At 44.9% G+C, this 6,370-nt stretch overlaps 1 pseudogene; it reads left to right on the top strand.

Annotated features, from left to right (window-relative positions):
* Nucleotides 1–4,549: 4,549 nt before the first annotated feature.
* Nucleotides 4,550–5,478, top strand: LOC103590248 (annotated as a pseudogene).
* The last annotated feature ends 892 nt before the right edge of the window (nucleotides 5,479–6,370 follow it).

Here is a 6,370-nt window from a genome sequence, read left to right as displayed (position 1 = left end):
GCCATAGGGGTGAGAGAATGGGCTGAACTCTCACTACAGGGGAAAGTGGGGACTTACAGTCAAGAGCAGAGGCAGGGTTCTGATCCAGGCTCCACAGCTTGGGCCCTTGACCTCCGTGCTGTGCCATGGCTGGATCGGATTCAACAGCCTCAACTAAATACGAGGTTAATGATGCTGCCTTCCTCTGTTCAAGGGATTCCTATACATAGTTAACTTGCTCTCATCCTGTCTTATTCCAAATTAGCTTTGAGGAGGCTCTAGAACCAATGAGATAATTCTCATAAAAGTATTTCAAAAACTATTAAGGGGAAGAAAAAGGAAACCGACATTCGCTGACAAGTTCATATGTGCCAAACACAATGCTGGGCACCTTCACATTTGTTGTTGAATTTGACACACACAATAAATATAAATCCTCCAGCACTTGAGGTTCTTGGAGGACAGGACTAGACCTTGATCTTATTTATATTCCTAATTCTTTTCATGGGCCTGGAGGAGTGTAGATGCCCATTAAATGCCAGTAAATGAACAGGGTTGCTGCCTAGTGCTGTAGCATGAAACCACAGAGATTGTTGCTAGGAGCTTCTTGGGTGGGGCAAAGGATTCTATGTGGGATCCAATATCTTCAGGAGATGAAAGAATAATCCCAGCTCACATTGCCCTAGAGAGAGAAGGAAGTATCTTCTCCAGAGGGTGACTCATTGGGAAAATCATCTGTAGGCAATCTGGTTAAAATTACCTGGTTCTTTTGGGCAACACAATCCCCAGGCTGGAAAACACTGCCTCATACATCATATGGACTCTTTAAACTTGCTCCTCCTATAGACAAAGCCTCTCCACTTAACAGATACTGAATTCCCTTAATCCCCAGCTCTGGGAAGTGTCCTTTGGAGGGAGGTAAAGTACGTCACTTTCTGCCCTGTGGCTTGTTCCACATCATTTCCTCCTCATATAAACTCAAAACAACAAAAACAGTGCAGAGTGCTTAGTGTCAGAGGGATGTGTATTAAGGAGTGGTTTACGTACAAGCAGGGTATAAGTGGCTATTTCAGTTTAGTAAAAAAAATATCCTTGCAAACAGTCAGGTCTATTTAACCCTAGACTCTGGGAGGACTGGGACTGTCTGAAGTTGCCAGGAGTTCTCTAAACCTGGAATTCCCTTGCTCTAAGGGAAATGTGCTTCCTGAGTGGTGAAGAGGCTTCTCTTCATGTGTTATGAAGAAAGGGCACAATGTTTTGAAGAAAACCACATTTGGTTTAGGTCTTGGCTGTGCCATATCCTGGGTGTTTGAGACCTCTCCAGGTCTCAGTTTCCATATCTATCTATCTATCCATCTATCTATCTATCTATCTATCTATCTATCTATCTATCTATCTATCTAATCATCTATCTAATTAGGATAATAATACCCTCATCATAAGGCTGTTTTGAGCACTACTGTAAGTCAACTTATGTACAGAACCTGGTTTGCAGTAGGTACTCAGTACAGGTTGGGTCCCGTCCTTTCTAGAACCACTGCTGGGGGTGGGCCCAGAGCACACTGTGGGAAAGCCCCTCTTCCTCTGCTGCTGTTTGAATCCAGGTGAAATCTAGTTAAAATGGGTGCCAGGGTCATCTGAGAGGGGAGAATGTGGCTGAAGGTGTAGAAGTTGAGGAGTCTGCCTGCAGAATGGGTTCTGGGTACTGTAGTGGATGCTGTCACGTCCCCTGCAAAATTCCCTTGGCCCACCCAGGCCACTTGAAACTTGGGTGGACAATTCCCATATCACACCAATGACTTCCTACCTCAAATACAGGATTCTTTCTGTTTAAAGGGTTTCTCTGGCTATCCGAACATGTTCTGCCTAGAAGTTCTGAGAATTAATGTCTCTGGGAGCAACCTTTAACTAAAGGGAACAAGAATTGATTGATAAAAATCCCAGCCATTTTGCTCCTCGGTGGAGGGGGATTCTGAGGTGTGTTCTACGCAGTCTCTTGGAGGGTCTGCAGTGGGGTTGAGCCTCAGTTGTCCATAGCAGCAACACACTTACGAACACACAGTTGCATACTGTGGCATACTTCTGTGCTCCCTCTTTTGGTGGGATGACCTTTAAAAGTACTTGTCCCCAAGTCTTTCTCAGGATCTGCTTTTGAGGGAACCCTAAGCCTTCTCCAGCCTGGGCCAACTCCTAGGTGTTCTTCTCTTCCTTTCTCACGAACTCCTATTCCACCTAAAACCACCATTCGTTTTATGGGAGGGGAGGGCCTCAGTCCCCAGGATTGTGGAAAATAACACTGTCTCTCTAATTCTCTCCTCTTCCCGGTGCCTGAAATAAGCTGGGAGTGTCCCTCACCCAGACAGACAGAAGCACAGAAGAGGCCTTTTGCATTGCCAGTATTGATGGCAATTGTCAGAGTCCACTTATCTATTATAATACCTGGTGGGGTTCTTTTTATGAAGTATTTTTGCGGATGAAACATCCTTTCTCCTGGAATGAGAACTCTAGGCAGTTTATTATACAAATGAGCATGACTTTTGTAGTGGACTGTCCTCCCAGGACCCCTTTTCTAGGAGCTGCCTCTTCCTCCACCTGTGGTGTTAGAACAGAAGTTGCCGTGTTAAGGGCAACTCTCCACCCCTGGCTTCAGTTATTTGTCCGGGGATTGGCATCTAATTCAAGCTCAGTCAGCGAGACTCTTTCTGAAGGTTTTTGGACTTGGAACTAGACAGACTTTGAATTCAATCTCTCTCCAGTGTCTGAAGCTGCGAGACATGAATCTCGGGAGCTGTCAGTGGCCAAGGTTCCCACTATGTGGAGACCTTAGTCTGAGTGGGAGAGAGTGATGTTGATGTGCAAAGAGGAGCAAAGGCGAGTGACAAAAGGAGAGCCCTGAGCATTCGTGGTCCCGCTCCAGCTGTGGCCCAGTGGCATGCCTGGACAGTCCCTTGAGCTGCCTGCTTAACCTTTTCCTAGATGCTGAGAACCAATCAGTTCCAAGTTTTGCTTAAACTGTTTCGTGTTTCTGTTACTTGCAACTCCAAAGTCCTAAGTAACACAAAGGTAAGTTTCACACTCTTACATACATATTGTGAGGTTCCAGCATCCATTTCTAGTTTCTCCTCAGACACTGGGAAACCACAGTGGACTTTATGGTGTCTCCTCAACATCCTCATACCCTTCCACCACTGGGGACAGCTGTGCTGTGTGTGTGGATTTTCTGTGGCTCCAGAGAAGGGCCTGAATTGTTCTTTTGGCAATAATAGTTATCTCAACCCTTTGCAGTGATTATTTTTTGCAGAGATGGCCACGAGACTCGATTTGGGGACATCTGCTGAAGGATTCTGGGAAAAGTTTACTCACTCCTAAAAGAGACCCACAGGAAGAGATGTTGTCTTCCCTCTCAGGGCTCTGCTGTGTGTGGTGAGAGACTGGGAACTACTAAAGCTATCACTTTACCAGTCTCAGGATGAAACCAAGACATGGAGGAGGTCAGAGAAATGCAGACAGAACCACTCCACATCCGGTCCTCCAGTGTAGTGGACCAATGCATTTCCTTATAATTTTAGCTAGTTAGAATTGGGTTTTTCTGTTTTGTTGTTGTTTTGCTGCTGAAAACGTGCTGACTGATACAGAACTCTCAGCCAAAGAACCACAAAACAGTCTGTTCATACCAAGTCTTCCGTATCCGGAATCTGTCACCCCTCTTACATTTGTCCCATGCTGTTCTCATTCTACTGGGATCAATCCTGGTAGATAGTGCCCTCGTATCAAAGCCTCTGACTCTACTTTGCAATTGTTTGCAGAAAGTTCATATTTACTCCAATTTCCATCAGTTGATTTCCATGGAGCTTGTTTCCTCCAATATGTGTTGCAAAATATTGAGGCTGTGTTTTTGCTTTTATCTGTTTGGCTGACTAAGAAGCAGTCCCTTCAATGTGATGCTTGTCTGGAGCCTGTGCTCAACCTCAGTAAACTTTGTCTCCTTTATTTCTGTAGTTTCTGTGGCAAGAAGAGACCCGTTCTGATAGGGGTCTTGGCTGGAAGCAGAACTCCCCTCCCACCCCATTGCACAACACTGTGCTTCTTCCCATGCAACACGGTCTATACCACCTCTGGCGGCAATAGCACAATGGGCCCAATGAACTTGAGGCTGTTAGTGTGTGGGTCACACAACCACACAGGACTTTTTGGTATTAAAGCATTTCCTGCTAATCATAGGGAAGGAGAGATCAATATAATACATGTGGGGAAATCACAACAGCTCAAGAAATCTTAAAAAGTTGTAATCATAGTGATTTTATACTTTGTACTAAAATATCGATGGGTCACTTTCTTTTCACATTGTAGTTCTTTTGTTTGTTCACATGGAAAGAGAATGAATGAGAAAGAGGTGAAGCAGCATGTGGCAGAAATCTCTTCCAGAGCTGGGCTCCCTGCCCAGGCCAGCCCTCAACCCACCTCCCCACCTCCTCCTCCTCTTCTTCCTACACAAGTGGCAGCTCTTTCCCTACTTCTGTCACCACTGCCTTAAGCCTCCCTCAGCTCTGCCAAGTCTGCCATACCCAATATGGTGTTGCTTGGGAGCATTTCATACCAGGACCTGTCCAGGAAAGTGGAGAAGAGGCTGGGGCTGGAGCTGGGCAGAGTGGCCACTAAGAAGTTCAGCAACCAAAAGATCAACATAGAGGCTGGTGAAAGTGAGAGGCCAAGTGTCTATATCATGTAGAGTAGCTGCGGGAAAATTAACGACACCTTGATGGAACCGCTCATTATGATCAATATGTGTTAAACCACATGGTTCTCCAGAGAGAAGGTGGTACTTCCATGTCTTCCATATGCCAGATGAGATAAAAAGGACAAGAATCATGTTCTAGTTTCTGCAAAACTTGTAGCCAGTCTGTTTTCAATAGCTGGGGTGGAGCACATCATTACCATGGATCAATGTGCTGCCCAGATACAGGGATTCTTCAGTATCCTTGTGAATGACCTACATGTGGAGCCTGCAGTTCTGCAGTGGATCCAAGCGGATAGATATTGCAGACTGGAGGAACCATTTCACCCCAAGCAGGAGCTGGAAAGGCTACATCATTCATGGGCAGACTGAACATGGAGTTTCTGTTGCTTCCTGGAGACAGAAGAGCCAGGGGGTGGACAGGATGTTTCTGGCTGGTGATATTAAAGATCAGTGGCTGTCCTCATGAATGACATACCTGATGCATGTGGCCCAGTTTGCCACACTGCAGACAAGTTACTCTCTGCCAGAGCCACTAAAGTTTATGCCACTTTAACTCATGGAATCTCCTCTGGGCCAGCTATTTCCAGGTTAATAATGTTGCCTCTTAGGCTGTTGATGTTACAAACACCATTCTCCAAAAGGACAAAATGACAAACTGCTCTAAGATTCCAGTTGATACTTCACTGATTCTGGCTGAGGCAGTGGGAAGAGCACACAACAGCAAATCTGTCTCCTGCTCGTGTAGCCATGTCCCTCTATAGCTCCAGAATATTATGATTTCAAACATCATACTCTGAATTTAAAAAAATGTTTATTTTACAACTCAGTAAAATATGGAATGATGAATGTTAAAGCATCAGATCTCTGTTTTAAACCTTGGAACTATAGGGCTTTAGGAGACAATGGGTAGGAGTAGAGGAACGTTTGTTTTGTTTTAATTGAACTTTTCTCAAATGAGAAATATCTTTATGATTTTGATTTTTTTGTGACTGGTAACTTTTACCTTTGTTCTTATGGTACTTTGAGGCTGCCACCCTATTGAGATAAGAGGTGCTCAGTTTCCATGGGTTTGGGTTACAGGACATACCTCCGGGTTTCAAGCCACTCCCCTAGGTCTCAAGACCCTCCCCAAAGCCCTCCCCTAGAGGAAAGTTACTGTTGATAGCTGGACCTATTTTCAGAATCAACAAGGGGAAATTGAGACCTCAAAGGGCAGATTTATGCAAATCCAGTGACTAGACATGCTAAGTAGACAGGGGTTATATAACCCTAATAGGCGAGCATGCTCAGAAAAGTGGAGTTTATCCTCTGAATTCATGAATATGGATAAGATAGCAAAACTATAAAAGTTAAATCCTGGCAGAAGGTGTGGTGGTTGCTCATGCTCCTAAAGCCAGCCCACACTTCACCTGAAGTGTGTATTTCTTTTTTTTTATTTTTGTATCAAACTTGCCTTTAGCAGGCTGCTATTCACCCTGGGGCCAGTCACTCTGTCTGTAAATGCGTATTTCTTACTCTTGTATTAAACTTGCTGCACTTGTTGCTCACTTTCCTGGGACCAATTGCACTTCATGGGCTGAGGTGTGGGTGCTTTCTTCTGTATCAAGCTTACTTTCAGCAAGTGGCTGCTCACTCTCTTGAGCCAGCCTGCAC

The sequence above is a fragment of the Galeopterus variegatus genome, unplaced genomic scaffold (assembly GCF_000696425.1).
Source record: "Galeopterus variegatus unplaced genomic scaffold, G_variegatus-3.0.2 Scaffold785, whole genome shotgun sequence".
In the NCBI taxonomy this organism is placed as follows: Eukaryota; Metazoa; Chordata; class Mammalia; order Dermoptera; family Cynocephalidae; genus Galeopterus; species Galeopterus variegatus.
Note: the sequence above shows the minus strand (reverse complement) of the source record. Positions and strands in the feature narration are given on the sequence as shown.